This window comes from Leuciscus leuciscus (assembly GCF_965113295.1).
Source record: "Leuciscus leuciscus genome assembly, chromosome: 3".
Lineage (NCBI taxonomy): Eukaryota > Metazoa > Chordata > Actinopteri > Cypriniformes > Leuciscidae > Leuciscus > Leuciscus leuciscus.
Window position 1 is genome coordinate 59,138,626 of NC_138727.1, and position 17,936 is coordinate 59,156,561.

Sequence of the window (17,936 nt, forward strand, 5' to 3'; positions counted from 1 at the left end):
AATAATATGTGAGCCACATGTATGTACATGTTTTCATTTTTGAGAGAATAATGTTTATGCGTGGTTATCGAAAAAACTAAAAATTAAAATTTTTGAAATAAGGCCACAAAACACATACTAAATATGTGGCAATAAGACTTTTGACTAATGGATGTCCTCGCCTAGAGTTTTTTCTTCAAAATTATGTGAAAATAGTCTTGCTTTATCGTTCACATAAAACCATACATTGATTTAAATTGATGTAAAACAGGTTTTGCTTGGAAAGCCAATATGCGAGGGGGCGTGAACGAGGAGTGGTTTACACCTTAGAATACAATGTCCCACCCACTCTGCATAATTAGCCATTCACTCAGGTGTGACACTGACTGAGCCACAATGCAAGGACAAAAGATATATTTAGAAGAAGACTTATATTGACCATTTAAGATTTTGCTTACATCTATCTTGTAAATATGTTTTGCTATTTTATTAAAACGGTTACAATTACAACAATAATTACAATTTCAACAATATTTCAAGTGTACTCTTTCTTTGTAAAAAAAAATGATTATAGGCCCTACATTTAATCTATGTATTCATTAGTTTGAATATAACCAACATTGGAACAGCTAACATCTTAGTTGATGACTTTATTTTTGACAAAAATAGTATTTTATATATAGAAATGGCTAAACAAAAGCTTATTTGATGTGGCAGTATATTCTACAGTAAAAACTGTACCTAAATCTGGTCAACAAAATGTTGTCTTTCATATTTCGTCTGACTGTAACGTTGTTTTCATGAAATATTAGGGCATATTGTTAATTTGCAGTTTAATACGTTGCTTATACAAATAGCCTACATTTTATTTCAACATTCAGTCGATGTTTACTTATCTCAGTATAGCAATACAGTTTGCTAAAACATCATCATTCATTCACACACGCGATTTAAATTTAAACTGTCTTTGCCAGCTGTGGTAAACAGCGCGCATTCATGCCGTTTATTCATTCATAAACAGAAACCCACGTGAAGAAATTCACGTGAGAAGGAAAAAACTTACTAGTATTCCTCAGCTCGCTCCTCGATATACCCGCACTTCTGAGGGACATTTTCCATTAGTATTATTCCTCACAGCGCTGCAAGACGGTGTAAACAATGATCTAAATAAACTTGTGTGTTTTCTCGAGCTGATGGGGGCGTTCACAGGATTGCCTCAGCCATTTGCGTTTGAATAGCGCGCGCTCTCCGTGGGCGTGGCCGATTATAACGTAATGAGATGAGATGAGCTCGACTGGAATCGCTCTCTTTTAAAGGCACAATATGTATTTTTTTTGCTTTAAAAATATAAAAAATCACTATATCTATGTTATATATTTTTTAAAGTTGTGTATTTACATTATCCCGACAGTTCCAATTAACTTCTAAATCCAGAGAAATTAATATTTTAATTCGAAGACACGGGCCGTGTCTTTATTTCCGTTATGTCGCAGTCAATGGCGTCATATCCGCGTTGTGCCTGGTTTCCGCCTGTACTGCCATGGTAACCAGAGCTATGAGCAGAGCCCTCTGATTAGCCAAAGCGACAGACGCAGACAACTGTGGAGTTCGCAATGTCTATCTGAACGCTGTTGTTGTTTCGTTCAAACATTATGGACCATGGCAAGCAGACTTTGGATAAAAAAGGAGAACTAAAACGAGAATCAATATCAGCGTGGTGTTTTCGAGATGCCGAGAGCTGCCATAGACAGTATATAAACGAGAGCTCCACGTCCGAGACTTCGACCGCTTCTACATGTACTTTATTAAACAGGTGAGCACATTTACATAAAACTAATCAATTTTATATAGTTCAACAATGATAAAATGTTAGAATATGATCTGTATGTTATTCTAATGTTGATCTAGCTTACTGCTAGTCTCATACAGACAAACTAACACATACATTTCAACACATTCAAATGCAGTTTAGTGTGATAGTGTAATGTTAGACCAAGTGAAACAGCGCTGCGTTACCTCACAAGTTTAATTTGTCTAATAAACTGACCTGTGAGTAGTAATTCTGCGTGTAGTTCGATAGAATGGAATGTCCATATTCCTTTTATATCCGCGGGACTCGCATCGCGTTTGGAGCTGATAGCTGTCTCTTAGCAATCCCGAACTGCTTCATATCACAGTCATGATAAAAGCATCGATGTATTCAGTCATCCATAAACATTATTAGATCGGTCGGCTTGACGTTGACGACAACATCCATAATTCTTAGCAAATGTTGCGTCATCAAACTACGCCTTTGTTATTGTAAATAAGTTAGCGACCCCTAGTGGAGAAAAATGCTATACTGTGGCTTTAATACAGATTTCACAAGATGAGAATAATTGTTTTTTTATATAAATTACTTCATTTAAAAGAAGAGAATTCAATCTTCATGCCTGTGTGTCTGTAATTGTTTTTTTATATAAATTACTTCATTTAAAAGAAGAGAATTCAATCTTCATGCCTGTGTGTCTGTATGTCTGTTTGACTGAGTATTCGCTGAGTTATTGTTAATTTTCGGACGCGTTTCAGAATGGACTACACTGGCAGAGAGAAGGCAGAACTCGCTTCGTGTTTATTTTTCTTTATTTGGCAAAAAGCACAACACTTTGTTTTTATTGTGAGTATACACAAAAATAATACACATTTAACAAAATCGATTGATGTATGAAACTCCTATGGAAAATCAAAGTCAACAGAGTATTTATGAGTTTCTTTTACACTAATAAAAAAAAAGCGAGCTGGTATCGCCGGCGATACCGTAGACCTCAGGGGGTTAACATGGCATAATATTAGAATCACAGGCTGTTGTAATCAACAAGGTAAACTTAACTCTCTAAATGAGTTTTGTGATTCAGGTGAAATTATGATTATGTCAAAACATAACCAACACCACCTGATCAACTTTTCTCTTTGTTCATTTGAGAGTTGTAACTCAGATACAACAGCCAAACAAAATCTAAAGTTATTAGTTAAAGGGTCAAGAGCCCAACTAAAGCAAACACTGATCACCATAATGGTAACTTAAACAAGAGATTTTCTCCTTCAGTAATTCTGCTTGTTAACATCAGGTGTTTTCAATAATGCTCAATCATCACTAAAACAATCACTTAATTATCTCATTAACTTTAACACTCGTGAGTCTGGAGCCAAATAAACTCCCAGGAGAGTTCATTTAACACTGGAGTTTTTGCTGTGTGAGTTCATGGGTGGAATAAATATATGGCAGGACTTTTACTTTCTGACCCCTGGATTCTCCACCTCTGGTTTTAGCCTATATTGTGTGCTGACGTTGCTTGTACTTATTGTGGTGTGTTGTATTAGTTTTTATTATTACTTCATGTTGTTATTACTTGTGGACTGTAAAAAGTCATTTTATGTTTTTTGTATGCTGATTTTAGGTTGCCTTTATAATAACTGGCCAGGGACAACAGATGAAAATTAGCCTGTTGAGCTAACTCTGGCTCATTTACAGTTATTTTACTGTTAATTAATGAGCACTGTCCCAGTAAAATAAACAAATAAATGAAATTAAAATGAAATGAAAGGGAAATTAGACGATACAACCATATGTGCACGTGCTGTATGAGAACACAAGCTGCTGAACAGGCAGATATGCATATATTTGAACATATGAACATACAGTAGACAGAATCCCTTTAAATACAAGTGATAAGATGACACAGTGCCTGCATTTCACATAAAACCTGCAATGAGTAAAATGCTGTTGTATGTAATGTAATAACCCAGCTAGCAGGGAACGTTCTCAGAACGTTGGCTAACATTCCCTACAAGTTTGGTTAATGTTTTAAAGAAAACATTTGAATGTAATGTTCAAATAATGTTTTGAGGATGTTTTCTCATTCCAAATAATGTTTCTATAAGGTTAAATGTAAACTAAGATATAACGTTTTAACTGTAACATTTTGAGGATGTTTTTAGAGAATGTTATCCTACACAGCAAAAACTCCAGTGTTAAATGAACTCTCCTGGGAGTTTATCTGATCCACACTCAAAGAGTTAAAGTGTTAAAATATGAGTGTTAAATGAACACTGAAGAGTGTTAAAATTAATTAGATAATTAAGTTATTAATTGTGTGATGATTGACCATTATTGAAGACGCCTGATGTTAACAAGCAGAATCGCCAAAGGAGAAAATCTAATTTTAAGTTACCATTATGGTGATCAGTGTGTGTTTTAGTTGGGCTCTTGACCCTTAAACTATTGACTTTAAATTTTGTCTGGTTGTTGTAACCGAATTACATCAGTCAGATGAACCAAGAGAAAAGGTGATCAGGTGGTGTTGGTTATGTTTTGACGTAATCATCAATTGACCTGAATCGCTAAACTCATTTACATTTAGTCATTAAGCCGACACTTTTATTCAAAGTGACTTACAGAGGACTAAAATTTAGAGAGTTAGGTTTGCCTTGTTGATTTCAGCAGCCCAGTGATTTTTTAGCATACGATTTGTAGCATTTTCTATAGAATTAAAAATATTTCTTAAAAGTTCTGTTCAAAAGATTTTGAAAAAATGTTTTATTTGGACACACAGACATTAAGAATCAGCCTGTGAATCTCAACAATGGTGACAATAATAAAGCATGTTGCAGTGCATTCTGGGTGCCACCAATCAAAACTCATTCATGGCTCCCATCATGCATTGCAGTATGAATAAATTATGATCTGGATTGTCTTATTTATTTCGTTTGCCACCATTGTTGAGATTTTTTTAAATCAAAATGATTTTTAAGAAATGACTTTTCTGTTTGTTCTAGTGATGTTACGTTCGTGAACAAATCATTCTTTTTGAACGAATCGTTCTCGTTCACGTAATCCATTGACTCATATTTCTCGTTCACCGAAATTCCTCCCTCCACAGCCGCACGGCGCTATTGCAGCGCATGCGCAGCTCAGTGAACCGGGTAGCTCTGTGTTCTCTTACGAGAGGTACTCTCGTACTGCGTAATATCTTACGCTAGGGGGAAATCTCTTTTCCGCGAGATACTGAAGCCAAAAAATTATCCTTAATTTTGAAATAATGTAAAACGCGTTGAGACAGCTCGCGCGCCTATTGGCTGCCCTGCGGCAACTGCAGCAGCCTATCGATAAGGCCCTATCGTGACGTCATCACCAATGGGGGCGCTTCGCGCCCCATACGTCACGTCCCGCCGAAACGGGCGTGGCCTGGGGCTATAAATATAGCATCGAAAGGCTAGCTTACCGATTTTTCATCTCTTCAGCGGAGCTCACGCATCGCTGGATCCAGAGAGAAGAAGAGCAGAGCGTCTTTTTCAAGATGTCTCGTCCATCCTGTGGCTCGTGCCGAGCCCCACTCAGCGACGGGGACCGCCATGTCATCTGCGTTTCCTGCCTGGGTGAAGGACATGCGGCTCTAGCGCTCGCTGACGGCGGATGCCCTCACTGCGAGCTTATGCCTATGGCGACTCTGAGGACTCGCATGGCAACTTTCCACGAGCCTGCACCTCCTGCTTCGACGCCGCGCCGTAAAAAGCGCCGTGCTCAGCGGATCCCTGAGCCTCCCACCGAGAAAAGCTCGCCGGTGCGCCTGCCAGCTTCGCCGTCTGCTTCTCTCGAGTCTCTCACTCCCGGACAGTGGCCGCCGCTGGCCGCCGCTTCCGCCGGAGATGACAAGGAAGAAGCGGCAGTTTTCGAGGAGGACAACTGCTCTATCCTGGCTTCGGACAGCGAGGATTGGGCGAGCTCTGTGGACCTCGCCCCTTCTTCTGCCCGCGAGTCGTCAGGAAAACGGGCCAGCATTGAAGCTGAGCTGATGCGTCTGCTCACACAGGCCACAGAGAGCCTCGGCCTCGAGTGGTCCGCGCCCGCCGAGCCTACACGCAACCGTCTGGACGGCTGTTTTCTACAAGGGGACCGCGTTTCCACGCCCTCAAGACCCGCCCCGTTTCTTCCTGAGCTTCATGAAGAACTGGCAAAGTCTTGGAGCGCCCCTTTTTCAGCCAGGCTACGTTCCTCTGCTTCGGCGGCATTCTCCGTGGTGGACGGTGCCAAAGACAGAGGATACCTCGCTCTCCCTCTAGTGGAGGAGGCAGTAGCAGCCCATCTTTGCCCGCCCTCTGCTGGACGGCGGACTAAGACGGCGCTACCTTCAAAAGCCTGCCGCGCTACTTCCACCCTGCACAGTCGCGCTTACACCGCCGCTGGGCAGGCTGCATCAGCGCTACACACTATGGCCACTCTCCAGATCTTCCAAGCTAACCTTCTCCGAAAGCTGGACGAGGAAGGCACGGAAGCAGTCAACGTGGCGGATTTAAGGAGCGCTACGGACCTCGCTCTCCGCGCTACGAAATCCGCTGCACAGGCCATAGGGCGGAACATGGCCTCTCTCACCGTTGCTGAGAGACACCTCTGGCTGACGCTTTCAGAAATGCCGGACTCGGAGCGCTCTGTGTTCCTCGACGCCCCCGTTTCTGCTACTGGCCTCTTTGGATCGTCCGTCAAAGATTTCGCGGACAGATTCGCTGAGGTACAAAAGACGTCGCAGGCCATGAAGCACTTTCTGCCAAAGCGCTCTAGCTCCGCATCAGGCCGCTCTAAACAGCCGTCTGCTCGCAGCTCGCAGCCACCGCCCCCCGCCGCCGCTTCACAGCGTCGACAGGCCCGGGACCAGAGACCACGCTCTCGCTCTGCCGGCCGCCGCCCCCCACAGCGTGGGACTCGGCCGAAGGTTGAGATGAAGCCCGAGGCCTCAAAGTCTTCCTAGCCAGCTTAGGAAAACGACGGTGTTCAAGCCCCGCTGCGGCCGGGTTTCCACCAAAACTTCCCGCTCGTCCAGTTCCATTACATGCGACTGTTCCAGTGTACTCTGCAGTAAACAAGTCGGTTACATTACCCGCTTGCCTGTACACAAACGCCGTTTTCACGGCGACCCAGATAAATCCTGTAAAGAGTGTATTTTCTGGTATTCCGGCCACGGCCGACGGTGTTATGAGTGTAGTAAAAATGCCCACTGCCCAGTGCCCATTCCTACACACAGACACAGCCCGCCCCACAGGGCTCGCGCACATAAAATCGACTCATGTCGATTGCGCACAGAATGTAGTGAACGTGCCCACGTCCCAGTGCCCACAAACACTACACGCTGCATGTCTCTCGGTTTCTGTAAAAACGAAACCAACACACATACAACCGACTCAGGTCGATGGTGTTTTCAGTGCAAATGTGCCCGCTGTCCTGCGCCCACATTCACTCACAGACATGACGAATCCCTCGGTTTCCCCCACGCTCGCCGTCTCTCAGCTACCTGCCGTGAGAGAGCCGAGCGCGGGCGAACCGCCCGCTGTGATCAAAACACTCCCCGCCTCGAGCGCTGCAAATGCGGTGTCTATAATACAGCATACCGAAGCTCCCCGGTCGCCACTATGTCACGACCAGAGCTCCGATCTCATTCAACCCTTAGCTATGCACGCACATGCGTGGGCAAAGCTTCCCGGTGTATCAGAATGGGTGCTGAACATTATAGAAAGAGGCTATTCGCTACAGTTCGCTCGACGTCCCCGCCGTTGTGCGGTGCGAGTCGAAACCACGGTAGAAAAGGAAGTAGCAAGTGTACTTCGTACCGAAATTGCGAAACTGTTGAGCAAAGGGGCAATAGAGCCTTTATCTCAAGCTCAGAGCGAAGGGGGGCTATACAGCAGATATTTTCTGGTTCCGAAAAAAGACGGGGGTCTCAGACCCATTCTAGATCTAAGACAACTGAACGTAGCGCTTTCAAAACGCCGGTTCAGAATGCTCACAACCAAGAAAATCCTCGCGCAAATTCGCCACGGGGACTGGTTTGTGTCAATAGACCTGAAAGACGCGTATTTCCAAATACAAATAGCGTCACGTCACAGGCGATTTTTGAGATTCGCCTTCGAGGGCCAGGCTTATCAATACACAGTCTTACCGTTTGGCCTGTCCCTAGCACCCCGTACATTCACGAAGTGCATGGACGCAGCCCTCGCTCCCCTGAAACTTCGGGGAATGCGAGTTTTGAACTACTTGGACGATTGGCTGGTTCTAGCTCAGTCACATACGGAGCTCATAGAACACAGAACCATTTTACTCGAACATCTCGAGAATCTGGGTCTCAAAGTCAACTGGGCGAAAAGTTCACTGTCTCCCAGTCAGAGAATATCTTTTCTGGGCACAGAACTGGACTCGCTGTCAATGACAGCTCAAATATCGCTACAGCGCAGATTGACTATTCAGCGCATGACAGAATCCTTCCGCCGCGGCACTATAGTCCCGCTAAAGAAGTTTCAAAGGATGCTCGGTCTCATGGCAGCAGCATCCACAGTTCTCCAGCTGGGTCTGCTTCGCATGCGCCCACTGCAGTTCTGGCTACAAGCACGAGTACCGCGTCGAGTATGGACTTCAGGTCTCTTTCGTCTCAAGGTCGATCAGGAATGCGTCTCAGCACTGATACCCTGGAGAGCGACCGACTGGTACCAGTCAGGTGTAAGCCTGGGGACTTCCTCGAGTGTGAAGGTGGTGTCCACGGACGCCTCCACCTCGGGATGGGGAGCACTGCTCGAGGGCAGACCGTTTTTCGGCCAGTGGTCAGAACGGGAAAAGCTTCTGCACATAAACTGCCTGGAAATGATGGCAGTCGACAACGCGCTGAGGCGCTTTCGTCCCCAAATAGCAGGACACCACGTCTTGGTCCGCTCGGACAACATGTCAGTGGTAGCCTACATAAATCGCCAGGGAGGCATCACATCCCGAAACCTATACAGGTTAGCGAAACGCCTCCTGGTATGGGCTCAGCACAATTTGCGCTCGCTCAGAGCAGCGCATGTGCCTGGCCACCTGAATGTGGGACCAGACAGACTGTCGAGGAACAATGTTCCAGCAGGAGAATGGTCACTGCATCCGCAGACAGTCCAACTGCTGTGGCAGACATTCGGCAGAGCAAAGATAGACCTGTTTGCGTCTCAAGAAAACGCTCACTGCCCGGAATTTTTCTCAAAGAGCAGGGATGCGCTGGCCCACGTCTGGCCCCGCTGCCCGCTCTATGCCTTTCCCCCCATCACGCTCCTACCTCAGGTATTAGAGCGGATCAGGGAAAGCAGATGCTCAGTGTTACTGGTTGCTCCGTTCTGGAAGAACCAGGCTTGGTTCCCAGTTCTTATGCAGCTGACGAGCACTGCCCCATGGCCAATACCAGTGAGGAGGGACCTCCTCTCTCAAGCCAGGGGCTCGATCTGGCATCCTCGCCCGGAGCTTTGGTCCCTACATGCGTGGGCCATCAACGGGTACCCTCTGATATCCCAGAGGGAGTGTTAAACACGATCATGCAGGCTAGAGCTCCCTCTACGAGACGGCTCTATTCCTCAAAATGGTCAGTGTTCTCCAGCTGGTGCACAGCACGCGGCTTTTCACCCCTGGACTGTGGAGTGACGGAGGTTCTCTCCTTCCTACAAGAGCTACTGGATGAAGGCAGAGCCCCATCCACGCTCAAAGTCTATGTGGCGGCTATAGCAGCGTTTTCCAAACCAACGCTTGGTCAGTCACTAGGAAGGAACGATCTGGTCATTCGGTTCCTTAGAGGAGCTAAGAGGTTAAATCCTCCCAGACCTCCCTCAGTCCCCATATGGGACCTTTCTACGGTCTTGGAGGCCATGAAGGGTGCCCCATTTGAGCCTATCCAGTCAGTAGATTGTAGCGTAAATGCCTCTGGGTTAATGCGAATTAGCTCAAGAATATAGGGAATTTTGGCAATATTAATATTTATAACGCATGGTCATAATTCATAAATCGCATATGCATTTACTTTATCAATTATAGGAAATGCCTCGTTCTGTACTGTCTGATCATTACAGTTAAGAAGAAGTATTCCTGTCTACAAAACTCCAAGAGAGTTTGTCTTCTGGCCACGAAGACAAAACCTCTTTGGGTTTATTAATAAAAACTATTCAAAGTAGTTTTATAATATAGAGCCTGTAGCTTTATAGATCTTTTGTTTCATTGACTTTATAAAAAGTGGGTTTTCAAACACAGAGCCAGTTAAAAGTATAAATGGGTTTATTAATAAAATGGCACACACTAGAGATTATATAAACTACAAACATAAACGTACGTAAAATTGCAAACAAACGAATAAACATTTAACCGAACAAAAACATAAACATAGCGTGATCAGAATGAAAATGGAATGAAAGAAAGAAAGATATAGAGGGAAGATAGAGGGTAACTTAAATCACAGACCTAAGACCTAGACACCTGGAACAGCTTTTATAGGAATCAATATACTTGCGAGATGTGGTACTCTTTCAGTGTGATGCTGAAAAGGGGACGCGCGTGCGCGTGTCCGGCTGGTTTGCGTCTAGCTTCTTCTTCTGGGTCGTTTCGAAAAACGATGTAAAGGCTCACTTGAATTTAACGTTACCGGAAAAGTTCAGATTCGTCTCCCGGGATGGGAGAGGCTGGAAATCTTAGTTGCAAAGACCGGCGGTTACGACTCGAACATGGGTTCGTTCGATGGAGAAGGCCAGGGCCTCCTTCAGATGTTCCTTGGAGAAGCGCTGCGCCGGGGAGGAGGGTCCAGAGAAGTTGGATGAGTTGAGAGGAAGAGATGAGAGAGTGAAGAGAAGAGAGAATCTTCCTTTTAACAGACATCTGTTTACGCCCTGTTTTGGGGACAGAGCGAATCAAAACTTCTGATTTGTAGCGGGAAGAAGTCTTCTTTGTGTGAAGAAAAACACGCCCCCTTTTACCATATGTCTTATGAGGGAAAGGATTCATACTTAGAAATATGATATTTCCTGGAATCAAATGCATATTATTGTACCTTGCAGTCAAGATTCGTCTCCGTGAGATGGAGAGGATTACAGAGATATCAATTATGACAGGTAAAGATTGGGGAAACATAACGTTACACTTATATGCATAATTACACACAAATAAAGTTTGATTAAACACACAATAAAGTTGTCAGTGTTTCCGTTATGGCAAGTGACGACACTTTGAGAAACATAGGAATACATATCAACATTCAGTGGCTTGTTATGTGGAAGAATATCTGTTTCCAAAGTTCCAGAGTGTGTGTGTGTGTGTGTGTGTGTGTGTTCTGGGATGCCTTTGAGGCTTGGGTCGTAAAGTTTTATGGTCTGAGTTAGGGTTACAACACTATGGAGTGAATATTCTTTCAATGAATCTTCAGAATTAAAGATTTTACTCTAGCAAAACACACCTCTATTATAAGGCAAAGCTAATCACACACATACATATCGGAAGGTATACATTCAAGAGCCATATTTCTACATGACGTTGCACTTTAGTGGCTTTCGTGTGTGTGTGTGTGTGTGTGTGTGTGTGTGTGTACGTGTGTGTGTGTTCTGGAATGTCACGAGTCTGTGAGGTTGTAAAAGTCACAGGGAGTCCAGAGCTGAAATGGGGGTTTTAGAGGGGATTCTAAGAAAACAGGGTTTCCTTATGTGACTCAAATGTCCCTCGGGGGAGCCACAAAGATGCAATTTTGACCGTTCAAGCAGACTTGGAGATCAGGATTTACTAATTTGAACAGCATGTGACCGCATGTCATAGTCATTGTCGTTACAAGATATCAAACACTTGTCTTTCAAAACGGTGTTTCTTCTGGCTCTCGCTTCAGTGAAGCGCATAGGGGACTTACAAGCGCTCTCAGTGAGCGCGACGTGTATGGAGTTTGGGCCAAATGACTCGAAAGTCATACTCAAACCAAGGCACGGGTACGTCCCTAAATCCCTCAATACACCGTTCAGGGCCCAGGTAATTTCCCTGTCTGCCCTGCCGGTCTCTAACGAGGAGAAGGATGCCAGCTTCCTTTGCCCAGTCAGGGCGCTAAGGGCTTATGTGTCCCGCACGTCTGTTTTCAGACAGACGGAGCAGCTCTTTGTTTCACTCTACGGACGTTCTAAGGGACTCGCCGTTTCGAAACAGAGCCTATCCAGATGGATAGTCGATGCTATAGCGCTGGCTTACACCTCTAAGGGCTTGCAGTGCCCATTAGGTGTCAGAGCGCACTCCACGAGAGGCGTGGCCTCGTCGTGGGCTTGGTCTAGTGGGATTGCCTTGCAAAATATCTGTATGGCGGCAGGCTGGGCCTCCCCGTCTACATTTATAAGGTTTTATAACCTAGAGGTTCCCGCTCTGCAAGCTAAGCTGCTTTCAGTCTAAAAAACGGTACTGTCTGCCCCGAGTACGTCCGGCCCAGAATACCGAAATAGCGCGAGCAACGCTCGTTTAGATCGCGCAGCTCTATGGGCAATGTGTAAGACCCACTATATTCATCAGTCCAGGCCGGGGTCGCCCTGACTGAGTAAATACCATCAGTATAACTGTTCTTATAGGATGCTGCATTACAGGAATGATGCTATTCTAGCCACTCTTCCTGGGCTCTCTGTGAGTCACTTATGATCATGTACTACATGAGCCCGGGCACCTGCCCTTGGGACTTTGGTGCTGGATCATAGCATGCACGGCGTTTTACACTGTTTCCCCTAGCGTAAGATATTACGCAGTACGAGAGTACCTCTCGTAAGAGAACGTACTCGGTTACTAACGTAACCTCGGTTCTCTCTAGAGAGGAAACGAGTACTGCGTATCTTGCCGTGCCTGCGCACGCTCCGGTTCGCTCCGGCGATGAAAAACCGGTAAGCTAGCCTTTCGATGCTATATTTATAGCCCCAGGCCACGCCCGTTTCGGCGGGACGTGACGTATGGGGCGCGAAGCGCCCCCATTGGTGATGACGTCACGATAGGGCCTTATCGATAGGCTGCTGCAGTTGCCGCAGGGCAGCCAATAGGCGCGCGAGCTGTCTCGCCTATGTCTGCATGCTGCCGCAACGCGTTTTACATTATTTCAAAATTAAGGATAATTTTTTGGCTTCAGTATCTCGCGGAAAAGAGATTTCCCCCTAGCGTAAGATATTACGCAGTACTCGTTTCCTCTCTAGAGAGAACCGAGGTTACGTTAGTAACCGAGTACGTTTTCAACCTGTCAAGAATGACTAAACCTCAAGCCAATAGCCTTCGAGTATGAGATGTGACGGAGCATGTGATTTGTTGGATGTAGTGAACGAATACGCCCTTCACTGACTGTGACCGAGTTGCTTTTGAGTCTGAACGAGAGAGAGAGATCTTCTCGTGAACGAACTGGTACATGTCGTTCGTGAACGAAAAGAACCAGTTGTTTGAACGATAATGATGGCGAACCGATAGAGCTGGGTTTGTGTAGTCAGCATATTTGCATCAAAGAAGGAAATGTACACTTTACCATTGTAATGAAAACAGTTTAATAACGCAAGCATGTTTAAATATAGGCTAACAAAGACAAATTAACATTGTCATTTTGTACTTCACTGTTTACTTGATTTAAATGTACACTTCTCTTTACCTGCTTTTCTTTTCTTTTGTTTGTGTGTTTTAGTCTTAGTTTTGTGGTATTTTGCACTTTGAAAAATTTACTTTACTACTTGTGTTCATTTTGTATTATCAAAAATGAATTAATTACGTTTTATTCATGTCATATGCACTTCTCTAAAAACTAAAACAAACCAAAAAATATGACAGTATTGGTTAGGTCTCATTTGCGTAACGTCAGCAAATAACATTTCAGTTTGGGCTGTGAAGGGGCATGTAATTGGTTGGATCTACTGAACGAATACGCCCATCACTGACCGAGATCGCTCTGTTTCGAGTCTGAACGAGAGAGAGATCTCGTTCGTGAACGAATTGATCAAACTGGTACTTTCGTTCGTGAATGAAAGTAGCCTACTGGGTAGATCGGTCATTTAGCATGCGATTCAATCTCATTCAAAGCGCAGTTATAGGTGTGCGTATAATTGTTTATCATATTTAACATATAACATAACTCAACGTTTAATATAATCCCAGATTTATGAATGTGTATGTCTGACCAAACAATTAAAATGTTAATTATGCAAGAAAACCTTGGTTTGGTCATCTAAACCACTTATTTAGACTTATTTGATTAATTTAGTAAATAAGGCACAAATTGTAACAAAGCCAAATAAGTTTTTTTTTGTAACAAGTAAATACGTTCGTTAAAACATATCATAAAATACACTCTTTTTCACCACCTGCTGCAGTATTTATGTAATAGGAAGAAATTGTCACTGAACGAATCAGTGATTGAATCATTTTGGTGAACAAACTGAAAAATGAACGAGTCTCTGGAAAGAATCAAAATTTCCACCACTAGTTTGTTCATCTGGCAGTTATAACGTGTAAGAGCGTCTTTACAACAACCAAACAAAAACTTAAGTGTAAAATGTAAGGGTCAAGAGCCCAACTAAAGCAAACACTATTCTCCATAATGGTGACTTAAAAATTGTGATTTTTCTCCTTCAGTGATTCTGCTTGTTAACATCAGGTGTCTTCAATAATGCTCAATCATCACTTAATTCATCACTTAATTATCTCATTAACTTTTTATCACTGGAGTTTTTGCTTTGTACGTTTTAGGAGAACATTCTGGGAACCAAAATAAAACTACCCGCTGAAAACATTATTAGAACTTCATGGTAATGTTCTCAGAACGTTTTTACAACAAAACATTTCTAGCTGGGAATGTACATTACATACAACATAATCATTTTAGACATTGTGATATTTGCTCAAGATCTTTCAGAAACGCTACCAATTCTTGTGAAATACTTGAGACACACTTAGACATCATCACTCCTCTTACAAACCTCAATAATAGTGACAATCCAAAAATATTCATATGTAAATAGTAAAATGATTAATCTGCATAATTTTCTTGTGCCGCAATGCATGCTGGGAGCCGTAAATGAGTTTTGTATGCTGGCATGAAGCATGACACTATTGTTGAGTTTCATTTGCTGACTGTCGATGTATGTGAGTGTCTCAATAACACCGTAGTAAATAACTTTCTGATCACAACATGTTTTCTTTTCTCAGAAAACCAGATTTTTCAAGCGTATCACATGGTCAGTAGCACAATATATTTAAACGAATTAATAACAAAACACACTTCTGATCAGTGGTTAGACTTCAGATGGATGCACATGAACACTGAGGATTGTAAAGAGGATTTTGGTGAGTAACATCCAACATTAAGACATTTTTGAGCCAAAAAGTTATAGTGACCCTTAATATTTAAAGGACGTTCGAAGAATGATGTTCAAAGAATGTTTTCTACCAACATTATGAGAACATTCATCAAATACTAATGACAACACTTGACGATTTCATGAACATTGATTTGAAAGCTTTTAATTTTAAAGCTTGCATAAACTTTACATACATTTAAGAGAAAAGTTAGGAAAAATAACGATGGGACAGGCTATAAAACTTCCCCCGCAAACACAACCTTATTCATCTGAAGTTCGTTGTCATTCTGATGTTTAAAGGATGTTTCAAGAAGTTGTTCTAAGAATGTTTTCTCCCAACATCATGAGAACATTTATAAAACCTTCTTCCAACAATATATTAATAATGTTTTTGTATGAACCATTTGAGAACATTATTGAAGACAAGATAACATTGAACACACACTATTAATGTTACTAGAAGAACGTTTGTTCGTAATTTTGAGAAATCCTTGCCAGAACGCTATACAAAGTAATGAGAACGTTCCCTGTTATCAGGGTTGGTGTCTGTTATGAGTTACACATGTGAACGTCAGTAGTTACAGTCAGTGTTGAGTATCGGGAAGTTTTGAAGATCACACTCTTTTGCTAATCTATCAACTGCACAGTAGAACACATAAACACCTGCGATTACTGATGAAGCACAAACTTAAAGAAAGTCAAGGGTCAAGAGCCCAACTAAAGCAAACACTGATCTCATGGTGACCTCAAACTAAACATTTTCAATAAGACATCAACATCTAAACCTCTGTTAATTCTCGTTAAGATCTTCTGTAGACGTGACAGAAATAAAGTCAGTCTGGTTAGTAATAAGTGAAGCTGGTAATGCTGTTTGTGGAGTTGTTTAATGAGATCTTCAGAGAGTTAATGTATTTTATCTTCAGTTCATCTAAGGCTGTGTCTGAAGAAAGTTGTAGTTTGTGCTTTTATTACTCTTTCGAAAGATGATTGAAAGAATGTTTCAGGAACATCACACTAACCTTTAAATAACATTCTAGTAACATTAAGGAAACTGGACATTTTTATGTTCTTGGAATGTTAGAAATCAACGTTCCTATAATGTAGAATTTTTAATCAAAATTAAGTTGAAAGAACGTTTGAGGAGCATTATACCTTTTAAAACACGTTCCTCTAACGTCAAGAAAACTGGACATTTTTTCACGTTCCCAGAACCAACACTGAATATTTGGAGAACGTTCTTATAACAAAAGTCTGTTAGCTGGGTATACACCACTGAAAACATACACTGTTAACCCTTGCTGTAAAAAAAGGCGTAATTCAGACAGTATCATACCATTTTCCATTAAAACAGTAATATACCGTAGAAAACAAAAATAGCCTACAGGAATATACTGTAAATCAACAGTGCTCAAAGTCGACACTCAGAGGCTGTTTTCCCAATCACACCCTATACCCTCATTCACTATTCCCTACATTAGTTCACTAATATAGTCCACTTGACAGAGTGAATGAAAAGAAGTGAGTGAATTGAGACACTGATGAACACCTGATAAGCAGAATCACTGAAGGACAGAGAAACAAGAACAGAAAAAAGAGAAACACAAGAACTACAACTGACTTCCAGCAACACTGAGTGTGAAACCAGTTTACAAACCAGTTTACGATTATTTATTTCATACATGTACAAAAGTTCTTGTTGAGAATTAACAAAGATTTAGTTAATAATAAAATTTGTTGTCACCATAATGGAGATCAGTATTTGCTTTAGTTGGTCTCTTGTCCCTTGACTTCTTACCATTCATCTCTCTCTGGCTGCTGTAACAGTGAGTTTATAAAACACATTTGTTATGGCAAGAAAAAGTCAAGAGGAAGTTTATAAGGTGTTTTTATTCTTTTGTGATGATATCACAATCATCCTGGACATGTCTGATTTTCAGATTATTCCTGTATATATTCATTGATATTATGGGTATGTCATATTTAGCATAAATTTGTGTAACTACAAAATGAAATCAATATTTCTGTTATCAGGTCTTCTGAAAAATAACAATCATATAGTGCATTCAATTTTATTTTACTCCTGCTTGACTCAGACACACACAGACATCAACAATCAGCACATGAATCTCAACAATGGTGACAATCAAAAGTTTCATGTCGCAATGCATGCTGGGTTCCAGGATAATATAAAACTCCCAGCATGCACTGCTGCATGAATAATAAAAAAAAAGAAATATTGCCACCATTGTTGAGATTAATGTGCTAAATTGTGATATCTCTGTGTTTCTCAAACATAGTGTAGCTGTTTTTTTTTTGTTTATGCATGTGTTAAAAAAAAAGTCATAGTAATTTATTGCTGTAGTTTCACAGTGGTGCTAATGTAACACTTTTGATCGAGAATAAAACTCTGAATGAATAAGAATTAATTCCTTAGTGAATGAACAGGCAATATGATGATTTCGTCATCATAAGCATTACAACCACAATCATTCATAAACCATGTGTGTGCACAAGTGTGACTTGCAAAAACACAGCTCAAGCAGCAAAAGAAAAATGAATGTTTTAGCATCAACATCCCAACTAAAGCAAGCACTGATCTCTATAATGGTAACTTCAAACAAACATTTTCAATAATAACTTATGTATGACAGAAATAAAGTCATACTGGTTAATAATAAGTGTAATAATGTGTAATGGCTGGAAGTCAGTCGTAGTTATTGTGTTTCTCTATTTTCTGTTCGTGTGTTTCTCTTTTCTTCAGTGATTCTGCTTGTTAACAGCAGGTGTTCATCACTAATGCTCAACAATCACTTACA

General features: G+C 42.1%; 1 protein-coding gene across 1 annotated transcript in view; it reads left to right on the top strand.

The window, feature by feature from the left end:
• LOC309493657 (uncharacterized protein) overlaps nt 1-17,936 on the top strand; it is a 117,630-nt gene that overhangs the window by 35,653 nt on the left and 64,041 nt on the right. The window lies entirely within an intron of this gene.